Source organism: Salmo salar, chromosome 15 (genome assembly GCF_965601325.2).
Source record: "Salmo salar chromosome 15, fSalSal1, whole genome shotgun sequence".
Classification (NCBI taxonomy): Eukaryota; Metazoa; Chordata; class Actinopteri; order Salmoniformes; family Salmonidae; genus Salmo; species Salmo salar.
Window position 1 is genome coordinate 38,467,473 of NC_138305.1, and position 13,205 is coordinate 38,480,677.

Here is a 13,205-nt window from a genome sequence, read left to right on the forward strand (position 1 = left end):
GAGTTAGTGACTGAGGAGCTCTGTATTGAGAGATCAAGTAAACCTTGTTGATGAAGATCAGCCAGGTGTCACTTCTCTCAGCCTTTGTGTATTGAGGCCAGGATTTGCCATTACAGTAATTGGTGATTTCTGGGCATTGTTAGACAGTAAGGAACAGGCTTAGGGCTAGTGGGAGGGCTGGACTATCGTTTGCTTTCAGTTTGTTGAGCTTGTCCCAAACCCTGTTCCCAATTACCCGCACTGCACATTGACAGACAGAAGCTTTTGCCTCTCTTTGTGTCACACTATATGTTTTCTTTAGCAGATCCACAAATCACCAGCTAATTGGAGGATGTTGCCGTATTATTATGTAAATACCAGGAATGTTCACACAATTTAAAATGAACTACCTTTCAATTATCTGGAGGTAACGAACTAACAAAACCGTATTGACAGTCTGGGGGTTCAGCCTGCTCCCACCTGCAGCAGCAAGCCCAGTGAAGCCACCATGCATGGAGTATGTCTCACAGTATCAGCCAGTAACCTCTAATCTAGAGTATCCACAGCCTGAAACAAGATGCTTTTGCCAAAGTGTATTAGTCTAGCTGCTATGTGACAGTATTGCTGGCTATGGCTACTCAGTGGTGTGACAACGAGACCATTTGAGGAGAATTTAATTAACTCATTTAATTATTGCAGTCTCTGGAGATATCGGCTCTTCCATGTTTTTTTTTATATAGTTTTTCTTCCGAGAATACTTTTCAGAAAACAATCCCAAGATCTCTTCAAATAAAAATATATTGATTATTCCACTATGAAATATGGTGGTTTTATGCATGAGGAACCTAGAAATAACCTAGAAAGCACCTTTTTCACCAAAGCTTCGGGCACATCCACACTATCACAACAAACAACTAACACAAAGAATAGCAAAAAAGCTGAATCTGGTCATGCAAGGATAATGTATCCCCAACACAGACTATTGTATAGTCTACTACCGGAAGAAATATCCTTTGAGACACCAAGATAGTAATTAAGCAGTTTCTCCAACAGTATTAAGTAAAACCATGTTTTTGTCATCCAAGTATAAAATTATAAAATTGCACTGATGCACAAGGTTAAATAGGCAATTAAATTCCCAACTACATGACTCCCTAGTTAGAATAGGACACCAAAGGGACACTTAAAAAAAAGTCCTTCTCTAGAACTTCTTACAGAACTGTCCAAGGATTTTGTTACAGACTAACCAAGATGACCACAGAGATGACTCCACCCTCACCACTGGGCATGGATACTGAGGAAAGGAGGAAGGGAGGGAGGTAGGTTTGAAAGCCCAAGGAAGGCCACTTCTCAGTCAGACCCAGATTCCCTCCTGCCCCTCGCTAAATTCTTCCAGCCCAGATGTTTGTCCCATCTGCTTCACAACCAGTAACCAACACTCAGTGGACTCCACGGATGCTATAATCTTTTTACTGTTGTTTTTATACCAAATCATCAAAAGCAGCGTAGCAGATGGCTGTCAAATATTCCCTGTGCTTTTCTAAAAGACAATGTGTTGCTGGTACTGAGCTGCTGTACATTGGGAAGGTGAAGAGCTCAGCTAGCACAGCTGAGGAGACAAGCAGGTGGCTAGTGGTCAGGCTATAAGGCGACAGCTTTGGGGGTCAAGAGGTCACCCATAATTACCAGCAGGCCTTTTCAGAGGTAGCAACTGCAGTTTGGAGGATTTCTGGATTTGGATATTTTTTTTGCGTTCAGTGCCGAAGTGGTCGTCTGACTCAAACTCATTATGATTTCCAAGTGTGATGATCTGAACAAAGGGGAGGGGGTGAAGCAGGGGGTTGAAGACATAATTAGTTCCCCTCACTGCAGGAGACAGACAGTATGCTGATGAGACAATGAAAGAGTGAAAAAACAGACCTGTCAATCTGCCTCCTTTCTTTTTATCTCAAAAAACAGCAGTGAGTAATGCTCACAGACCCGGAAAAAAATCTCGGTCTCTCGCTGCTACCAAAATACATTCTTGTGTGATACAACATACAAGTCCTGCCAAAGCCCATCCCATAAGACAATCTGTGATTTTTCCCAAGCTGAATTCAAAAGAAGAAAATAAACTCTGAAAAGTAGGTAGTTGTCTTCTTGTTGCAGACGTTGCAGCTCATTTTCTTCAACTCTTCTCTTTGTATAAAAGTCATGGTGACAAGCTGAAATAGACTGCAAATGGATATCAAATGTCTAACCTCAGGCTGACGGAACCGTTTTCCAGTGTGTGGCAGTCTAGCAGAGAGAGTTTTCCCTGTCAACCTGGGTTAAACTGTCTGGATCGTAAGTAAAGTATCCCACTAGTCTGCACCCAGAGCAGTGCTGGGAAAATTCCCTCTGTGAAAGAAACAAGCCACGAAGGTCTTGAGATTGGTGGTTGGCTTCGTGGGAGTGTGTGTTTCTTTCTCTCTGGTCGATGGGGATTTGGTCCCTATCAGGCACCTATGACATGCATCACTATTTAGGTTTTATTACCAAACTCCTTTAAGTTCTTCGACAGGAAATGAAACACTTGAATGCCTACGCTGCAAACTGCTGGAGCCCTTTCCAGCCAGGGGATCTAGCATGGACGAGCATGTGTTCCATATAAACACAGTGTCTGGGAGTCACAGGTGCATGCTGAGCTGGTGTGTGTGTGTCTCAGAGAAAGAGAGAGTATATGAGTGTTTAGTGGGGCCTCCCAGTCACCCCCATGGGCAGTAAAGGGGCGTACAGACTCTGCATACCAACACAAAGGCCAGCCTCACTCAGTCTGCCCTACTTAACGCCACTACAAACTTTACACAAACAAAGCGATGGAGCAGTGTTTTCTAAGTACTCTATGTACTTCTATGTACTTTTTTACGGCTTAAATGTTGGAACAGACCGTATAGGATGCTCCATCGCTCTGTTTGCGTAGGGTGTGTAGGGCCCTTTGCTGGTCAACTGGATTGAGCAGTGAGTTGCAACTTCTCCAAAGGATCTCCCTGGTTCATCGTAAACTAAATTTGTGTTTCAAGCACAAGGTGAATATCTTAAAGGGATTGTTCGGGATTTTGGCAATGAGGCCTTTTATCTACTTCCACAGTCAGATTAATTAGTGGATACCATTTTTATGTCTCTGCGTGCAGTTTGAAGGACATTTTGTTCTAGCGTTTGCGCAATTACCAACTTCCCTTAGCCTAATGACTAGAATTCGATGAGAATAGCTACTACAGTGCCTTCAGAAATCATTCACACCCACTGACTTTTTCCACAATTTGTTGTGTTACAGCCTGAATTTAAAATTGATTAAATTTAGATTGTTTGTCACTGGCCTACACACAATACCTCATAATGTCAAAGTGGAATAAATTTATAAAAAATGAAAAGCTGAAATGTCTTCAGTCAATAAGTACTGAACCCCTTTGTTCTGGCAAGCCTAAATAAGTCCAGGAGTAAAAATTTGCAATAATAATAGTGTTTACCTTGATTTTTGTTTGACTATCTCATCTCTGTATCCCAGACATACAATTATCTGTAAGGTCCCTCAGTCAAGCAGTGAATTTCAAACACAGATTCAACCACAAAGACCAGGAAGGCTTTTCAATGCCTAGCAACTAACTATTGGTAGATCAAGAAAAAAGCAGGCATTGAAAATCCATTTGAGCATCGTGAAGTTATTAGACTTTGGAGAGTTTATCAATATACCCAATCACTACAAAGATGCAGGCGTACTTCCTAACTCAGCTGCCGGAGAGGAAGGAAAGAATGGCGCCAGAGGGGATGGCTGATGTTTTACATGCTCCTAAGCAACTATGCTATTTTGTTTGCTTTTTGTTCAATGTTTTGTTGAATCCTACGCTCGTCGGATGTGGCAGGGTTTGAAAACTATTATGGACAACAAAGGGAAACACAGCCGCGAGCTGCCAGTGTGAAAAACTGAGTTTAAAAGTAATTGGCTAAGGTGTATGTAAACTTCCGACTTCAACAAAGTTTACATACACCTTAGCCAAATACATTTAAACTCAGTTTTTCACAATTCCTGACATTTAATCCTAGAAAAAATTCCCTGTTTTAGGTCAGTTAGGAACACCACTTTATTTTAAGAATCTGAAATGTCAGAATAATAGTAGAGAGAATGATTTATTTCAACTTTTATTTCTTTCATCACATTCCCAGTTGGTCAGAAGTTTACATTCACTCAATTAGTATTTGTTAGCATTGCCTTTAAATTGTTTAACTTGGGTCAAACGTTTTGGGTAGCCTTCCACAAGCTTCCCACAATAAGTTGGGTGAATTTTGGCCCATTCCTCCTGACAGAGCTGGTGTAACTGAGTCAGGTTTGTTGGCCTCTTTGCTCGCACAAGCTTTTTCAGTTCTGCTCAGAGAGTTTACTATAGAATTGAGGTCAGGGCTTTGTGATGGCCACTCCAATACGTTGACTTTTTTGTCCTTAAGCCATTTTGCCACAACTTTGGAAATATGCTTTGGGTCATTGTCCATTTAGTGCAACAAAGCACTAAAGTAATACAGCAAAAAATGTGGCAAACAATGAAGTTGTGTCTTTAATACAAAGTGTTATGTTTGAGGCAAATCCAACACAACACATTACTGAGCACCACTCTCCATATTTTCAAACATAGTGGTGGCTGCATCATGTTATGGGTATGCTTGTAATCATTAAGGACTGGGGAATGGAATGGACAAGCAAAATCCTAGAGGAAAAACTTGTTGAGTCTGCTTTCCACTGGATACAGGGAGATTAATTCACATTTCAGAACAAGGCTACATGTACACTGGAGATGCTTAGGTACAGGTTTGACTTAAATCTATGGCACGACCTGAAAATTGATGTCTAGCTATGATCAACAACAAATTTGACAGAACTTGAAGAATTTTGAAAATAAAAATGGGCAAATATTGCACAAAACTACGTGTGGAAAGCTCTTAGAGACTTACCCAGCTGTGATCGCTGCCAAAGTATTGACTCATGGGTGTGAATACTTATGTAAATGAGGAATTTCTGTATTTAATTTTCAATACATTTGCAAACATTTCAAAAATATGTTTTCACTTTGTCATTATGGGGTACTGCATAGATGGTAGAGAAAAAAAAAATACATTTTGAATTCAGGCTGTAACACAAAAGATGGGGGTATAAGTCAAGGGATATGAATAGTTTCTGAGGGCATTGTACCTCTAACTTACTTCATACTGGACGCAGAGACATACAGATGGTATCCACAAGTTCATCTGAACTCTATCCCTTTAATACAGTTGTTACAACATAATTTAATTCAGCCAAACATTATAATTGTATCCATTTGTCACCATGAATACGTACATTAACAGTCAACAGTTTGGACACACCTACACATAAAAGGGTTTTTCTTCATTTTTACAATTTTCTACATTGTAGAATAATAGTGAAGACATCAAAACTATGAAATAACACATATGAAATCTTGTAGTAACCAAAAAAGTGTTAAACAAATCAAAATATATTTTATATTTGAGATTCTTCAAAGTAGCCACCTTTTATCTTGGGGCTCCCGAGTGGCGCAGCGGTCTAAGGCACGGCATCTCAGTGCTTGAGGCGTCACTACAGATACCCTGGTTCGAATCAAGGCTGTATCACAACCGGCCGTGATTGGGAGTCCCATAGGGCGGCGCACAATTGTCCCAGCGTTGTCCAGGTTTGGCCGATGTAGACCATTGTAAATAAGAATTTGTTCTTAACTGACTTGCCTAGTTAAATAAAGGTTAAAAAAAGACAGCTTTGCACACTCTTGGCATTCTCTCAATCAGCTTCACCTGGAATGCTTCCCCAACAGTCTTGAAGGAGTTCCCACATATGCTGAGCACTTCTTGGCTGCTTTTCCTTCACTCTGCGGTCCAACTCATCCCAAACCATCTGAATTGGGTTGTGGTCGGGTGATTGTGGAGGCCAGGTCATCTGATGCAGCACTCTATCACTCTCCTTCTTGGTCAAATAGCCCTTACACAGCCTGGAGGTGTGTTGGGTCATTGTCCTGTTGAAAAACAAATGATAGTCCCAATAAGCGCAAACCAGATGGGATGATGTATCGCTGCAGAATGCTGTGGTAGCCATGCTGGTTAAGTGTGCCTTGAATTCTAAATAAATCACAGACAGTGTCACCAGCAAAGCACCCCCACACCATCACACATCCTCCTCCATGCTTCACGGTGGGAACCACACACGTGGAGATCATCCGTTCACCTAATCTGCGCCTCACAAAGACATGGCGGTTGGAACCAATAAACTCAAATTTGGACTCAACAGACCAAAGGACAAATTTCCACCAGTCTAATGTCCATTGCTCGTGTTTCTTGGCCCAAGCAAGTCTCTTCTTCTCATTGGTGTCCTTTAGTAGTGGTTTCTTTGCAGCAATTCGACAACAAAGGCCTGATTCAAACAGTCTCCTCTGAACAACTGATGTTGAGATGTGTCTGTTACTTGAACTCTGTGAAGCATTTATTTGATCTGCAATTTCTGTGGCTGGTAACTCTGATAAACTTATCCTCTGCAGCAGAGGTAACTCTGGGTCTTCCTTTCCTGTGGCGATCCTCATGAGAGCCAGTTTAATCATAGCGCTTGATGGTTTTTGCGACTGCACTTGAAGAAACTTTCAAAGTTCTTGAAATTTTCCTGATTGACAGACCTTCATGTCTTAAAGTAATGATAGACTGTCATTTCTCTTTGCTTATTTGAGCTGTTCTTGCCATAATATGGACTTGGTCTTTTACCAAATAGGGCTATCTTCTGGTTACCACCCCTACCTTGTCACAACACAACTGATTGGTTCAAACACATTAAGGAAAGAAATTCCACAAATTAACTTATAACAAGGCACACCTGTTAATTGAAATGCATTCCAGGTGACTACCTCATGAAGCGGGTTGAGAAAATGCCAAGAGTGCAAAGCTGTTATCAGGGCAAAGGGTGGCTACTTTGAAGAATCTCAAATATAAAATATATTTTGTTTTGATTAACACTTTTTTGGTTACTACATGATTCTATGTGTTATTTCATAGTTTTGATGTCTTCACTATTATTCTACAATGTAGAAAATAGTAAAAATAAAGAAAAACTATGGAATGAGTAGGTGTGTCCAATCTTTTGACTGTTACTGTATGTATACATCTTGAAAGCGTGGGAGGTAATTACACACTTGGCGTTACAGACCAGAGTTACATACTAACGCTGAACACATTCTTGAACAACTCAGAGGTACACAATAAGTGCCACCTCATTGAAAGCAAGGGTTATGCATTGCCAAATCCATTCCTCTATGTAACAATGCAAGCATTGTCTCTGAACCTGTGTTGAGTCATTTTTATCAGTGCTAACAATATTTTCATAATTTTTCATTAGCGTTGCATTGTTCCCGGGTCATGCTATTAGTTATCCCAGCCCTCGTCTGGTATGTCCGCCCAGCCAACAACTACTTCAATTAGGCCCTGTCAGTCAAAGAAACTCATTAATAAGAGTCCATCCAATTTTGAATGAACTATATTAGTGTTCCATTTTCGTCCTACTCTTTGTAAGGACATTTATTTCACTGAGCTCATAATCTGTACTCCATGGATTTGTCCTGTATGCCAGTATGTCATTTATGCCAATGGGTCTTAAAAGATTGAGATGTGAGGTAAAACTAATGATTGATTCCTGGTCCTTGACATAAACAGCGAAGATTGGAAGATGATCGGGGAATGATCCAGTAAAAAGTTCAGTTGCTATGTTGCTACGGTGAACAATAGGCAGCCTGGGAAAAACTTTGCCTCCAACTTTGTTTGCAGTTTCACAGGCGTCTAAATAATTAACTGGTCTCCATCCTGACTTCTGCAAGGAGACACCAGCTAGAAGATGAAACTGAATAGGAATGGGCACCAGAGCCTTTTAAGATTCCCAGTTGGGGAAAAAACATAATCATGAAAAAGTTGCAGTTCCTGGCAAATAACACAATTTTCTACAAATGTTCACGTATAACTGCAAACACAACACTCTCAGACACACACAAACACAAAAGCCGAGACTGAGAGATTGATAGATATTGCTTTCATCAACGTTATCACAGTTCAGTATGACTAAGGAATACAAAGTTATTATTATTTGTAAATGCTATTTAGTGGACGGTAACAACGCACTGGGCACAGACGTCAATTCAATGTCTATTCCACATTGTTTCAATGTAATTTAATTGAAATGACGTAGAAACAACGTTGATTTAACCCGTGTGTGCACAGCTCTTTCACACAGTCGGTCTGCAACGGTGTCTGTAAATGTGTCCTTTCCAAGGCAGAGAAAGAGAAACAGGACTATCATTCTGACAGGGTGCACGGAGAGCTTAAACTCTGTGTGTTCCTATTGAAAAGCCCCTCTGCCACTGGGCTGTCCACTGGTGGTGACCAAGTCAAGGGGAAAGAGGGAACACTGTGGGGCTACTGTGAGCTAAAGCTCAGTCATGCACAGCAGATTCAGGGGGATTTAGGTGGCTCGTCTGCCAGCAATAAAAGGCTGAAACAGGATACTTGGGGAGATTAATTACCTAGATAGGCCACGATAATGCCATTTAAATGGGAAAGTAATTAAAGTGCACCTTCCATGAAAATTATTCATTGCTGACGGATTGGGTGACAGACAAATCAGGAGGCATTTACAGAAAGCAACAGGTTAAGTGCCAGAGAGCTTGTGCTTCGGGGAGACCACCGCTGTCTTATTGCAGCTGTTGAATCGGACTGCTTTGCCCGGCTCTCATCAAATTACTGCATGTGGAGGGACAGAGCAAAAAGAGAGAGAGAAAAGAATGGGTTCCCAGGTAACGTAAAACCACAGACAAACGCTAGAAAGGAGTATCCGCTTAAGTAGAAAATTACACGGGCTCAGGTGGTGGTAGTCAGTGGGGAATCCTCTGAATCAATCAATCCATTCTGTTTAAGGCCACCATGACAGATTAGGAATCAATCAATGGGCCTTATTGTTCCCAAAAGTGTTACTCTCACCAATGCATTCAGCAATATCCATTTTGTGGTGATGAAGTGTGGATAAAGTGACCGTATAGATTACCGCTGGAGAACCTGAGAGTATCGGCTTGCATGGTTGCCCTAGAAGTCCAAATACTTCACACTCCCAACATTTATCTAACTAATTTCACTGTGTTAAGGGAGATTGATTATCCAATCATTACACTAATACAGTTTCTGTACACCTTCATACAAATGACTGACATCAGACAGTCAAGTTGTCCTGACAATACTAGCAGGCCAACAATACTAGCAGGCCTCTCTGCCAGAGCAGAGAGGCTTTTCAGATCAAAGTGAAATGCTTAACTTACATTCATGCGTGCTAGAATGCATATTTCCCTGGGTGAAATGGTAGCAAAGGGAATAGCCTCTTCTTCCCTTTGAATGTTTAAATAGGTTTGTTCATGAGGGCACTCCAATCTCCTTTATAGTACAAATGAAGTTAATCAAAAAATAGTCCTGAAGGAGATTCTCTCAAAATAAACAAATAAGCAACATTGTTTTATCTGAATCCATTCATCTGTAACAATTTATTAAAGAAAGGCTTCCTATATTTTCCATACACTTGACCTCAACAGTTCCACCATGAAAGATGATGTCATAAAGAATAAAATACAACCCTAATATTCATCTAGGTGTAAATAATACATGTTGCTTAGTTACAGTATATCCCAGTCCCACTCTGACTCATGCATGCTAGAGGGCTCTGAACACAAACAGCAGTGCTCAGCGATAGTAGAAGTTTCTATCTGATCGCTGCTCCTGGCTAATATGAGCAGTCAGCATTCAAATTATTTCCCACAGCTTTTCCCTTTCTCTCTTACGATATTGTTTATGCCTCTTTCTGCTCGTACCTCAACAGCATCATCGTCTGTGGCTGAGTGTCCACAGCGCTCCTATAGCCATTCCACTTAACCAATTCCAGTCTTATTTCTACTTTGTTCTCCAATGAATTTTCTGTCTGAGATGTGCACACACACTCTGTTGAATAAATATGAATGGTTATTCCATGAAAGGTTCCCACTCACTGCCTCCTGCCAGAACAGAAGGCCTTGTTTACAAGTGTGGCGGCATGAAAGCAGCCGGAGCACGGAGGACCTTCGAGGACGGCTCTGTAGAGCTGTCCAGCAACAATAGAGCCCTGATTGAAATGCACTCTCTGTCTAGCTAGCCTAACTTTCCACGAAAAGACCTTCTGGAAAAACTCCACATCATCAAGATGTGATGACAAATTTCTATTCATTCACCTGTGGAGGAGGTGGTGAGGACTCGAGGGGGGGTCGGATAGAAATCAAGATGATGAACTTGCACTGCGTCTCCAACAGTAGCTATTTAAACACTGAGCTGAGAGGTAATTAGGTTTTACTTGGAACAATAAGCACTCAGCACCTTGTACAGTTCCTCAGCTCCACGGCTGCAGCCTGCCTCATCACAGCCTCACTCCACACACTTCCTTTGGTATAATTAGGGGAGGTGTGAATTCCTCATCAGATGGATCACCATCTGCATTCGAGCAGCACTGCGGAGCATTCCTTCCCCCAGTCAGTCCCTCTACTCCACTCCTCCAGCTCCCTCTCCTCTCCTCTGCACAGGCTGATTATCATGCAGGAGAAGAGAGAGGCACCACCCGCTAGAGGGTTTCTCCTCTCCCTCCTCTCTTTAAGACCTTTTCTGAACCACAGCTCGCTTTCTCTCTCTCTCTCTCTCTATCTCTATCTCTCTCTCTCTCCCCATCCCCATCACCCAGGAAAGGTTAATCAATTCTGGATGATGAGCCGTAAAGGGTTTAATAATGCAGTCATTCTTTAACGATGTGGCCATGCATGCTTGCTCGGAAAGGGGCCATTGTTTTAGGAAGCGCCGACGTTCCAATTACAAAGCGCTGGAGCGTTCCCTAACGGCTCCAGGAACAGCAGCCGGACACAGTGAGGGGCCAGTGCTAAGAGCTGAGCAGGACGGGGTTAATGTCTGGCCTTCTACGTGCACAACAACACTCGGATTCTTCCTGCTCTCTCACATGAAGATCTCACTAACAATATGTGTTTGCCCATCATCAAACTGAAGCCAAACAATCTCTTACATCCGTAATGTTGAAATCAGTCATCATGTATCTAGGCTATAGGTTAATAAAATATATATCAACACATCTCATTACAATAAATAGTAGAGTGCATCTTAAACTAGGTTTGCTTCAAATAGTAGCCTACATAGCTTCAAATAGTAGCCTACATAGCTTCAAATAGTAGCCTAAAGCTAGCTTTAAGACTTTAACATCATTCCTTCCTCATCAAAATGCGTCCCTTTATTTCCTTCCATTTATGACGGCTAAATATTCCTCAGGGTGAGCAGAGTAATTGTCTGTTGTCAACATGTAATTATAAGAGGCTCTGAGAGAGCCATGTGTTAATTGTTTTCCCTGTGTTTTCCTGCAGGTCTCCCTCCTTGCAGTGTCCATGTGTCCTTGGCAAGGCAACCACCAGCACCATCCAGCGTGTGTCTCTGTCATCAACTGTGTCACAGAACATACATCATTCCCTACAGTTTATCCCAAATGTATTCTGCTGCCTGGCAGCAATTACCATCCTATTCCACCCATTTCTCTCCCTGTAACCTTCTGGCAATTTAAGAATGGAGGTTGTCGCCATATTAGTTCCTTTACTTTGTTTATTTGATCTTTTCATTTCTCAATACATGCCAAATTTGGTACAATTTTCTATAGTGCAATCAAACATTTCAGAATGTAACAGATATTGTATGAAGCTTCATCTTACTAGGAGAGTATCATAGCACCATAGGACATGGCTGGATGTGCAGGACTAACCCAATTCTTTCAGCAAAGAATTCAAAGACTTGCAGCTCTTCTCCATTCATGTATAAGGTTGGGTAGGGGTGAAGCTAAACCCCAAAAGACAACATCCCATTCCTCATTTCAGTTAGCCAGTAATCTGAAAGGTGCCTCAAAGTAAAACTTAAACGTATACCACAATAGCTATGAGTGCCCCACGAGTCCCAGAATGCTCGTACAAATGTAGGATCTTAATTTGATCACCCTGTTGCAGGAGAACTTTTAAACACTTAAAACTGGTAATGTTTTCAAGGTTTAAAAAGGCTTCTGAAGTTTGTAATTTCCACTTTTAAATGTCAGACTTCAGAAAAATGTATCTACCCCTAAAAAAATGTCCATTAATTATAACGCACATAATAATTCACATTTCCTGTTGCTGAAGGGTTATTTTCCTGCTGTAGAAAAGTGGCTCAAATGAAAGATCCTACATCTGTAGATACTGGTAAGCAACATGGTTATGATGATAATATTCCCCATACCCTCGTTATAAGCCACAATGGCTATGCAATCCTCTTTTTTTAAATGATTAAACCATACGATCTACTTGCCGTGAAGCCGCTCAACATTTACATTACATTTATTCATCTAACAGACTCCCATCCAGAGCGATCCAAAGGAGCAACCAGGGTCAACACACTGCTCAAGGGCACGTCGACAGTTCTCCCACGAGGTCAAAAACGGGGACCTGTGCAGTCCTCTTTCAATAACACTAGTTAGTGGGTCCTTTTTACGCCAACTGGATTTCATGGATGCTTGAGCATAATAGACAAATCTTGTTTGGTGGATCCATAGAAATAATGAACAAATAAAAAGGTCTAGTGCAGCCTTGAGTTGGAGTGTGTCACCCCCAAAAATACAGCATTTTAATTATGGTAGGTTCCCAGTGGCTTTTAGCAACACACACTGTTTCCTATGGTAAAACTGGCAGCAAGCCTTGCTACATTAATAATGTTTACCACCATAGCTCTGACGCACACTTTAAATTAATCTGGGTAATATGCTAACTATAAATGTTGTGGATAATATCAGCCTATGATCATTAAAGCCAATGTAGAATGCTTAAGGTACTTAAGGTGCATGTTCTCAATTGAACTTCACTAACAACCTCAGTGCAAAATACCCATATAATTCTGTCAGAATGTGCTGAGACAAAAGAGCAAACTTTTAACATTATATTGTATCCTAAAAGGGCCATATTTTCCTTGCTTATCCTGAACATCTAGAAGACCAAAAAATGCTGCATATGAACATTAATTACATTTCTTTGTAACTCAATCATGAAAGCAATTCCAGCTCTCACCAGCCCTCATCAGCCCACACCAGCCCACACCAG

General features: G+C 41.3%; 1 protein-coding gene across 2 annotated transcripts in view; it reads right to left on the reverse strand.

Annotated features, from left to right (window-relative positions):
* LOC106571329 (ephrin type-A receptor 7) overlaps positions 1 to 13,205 on the reverse strand; it is a 76,110-nt gene that overhangs the window by 34,436 nt on the left and 28,469 nt on the right. The gene's annotated exons all lie outside the window — the stretch shown is intronic.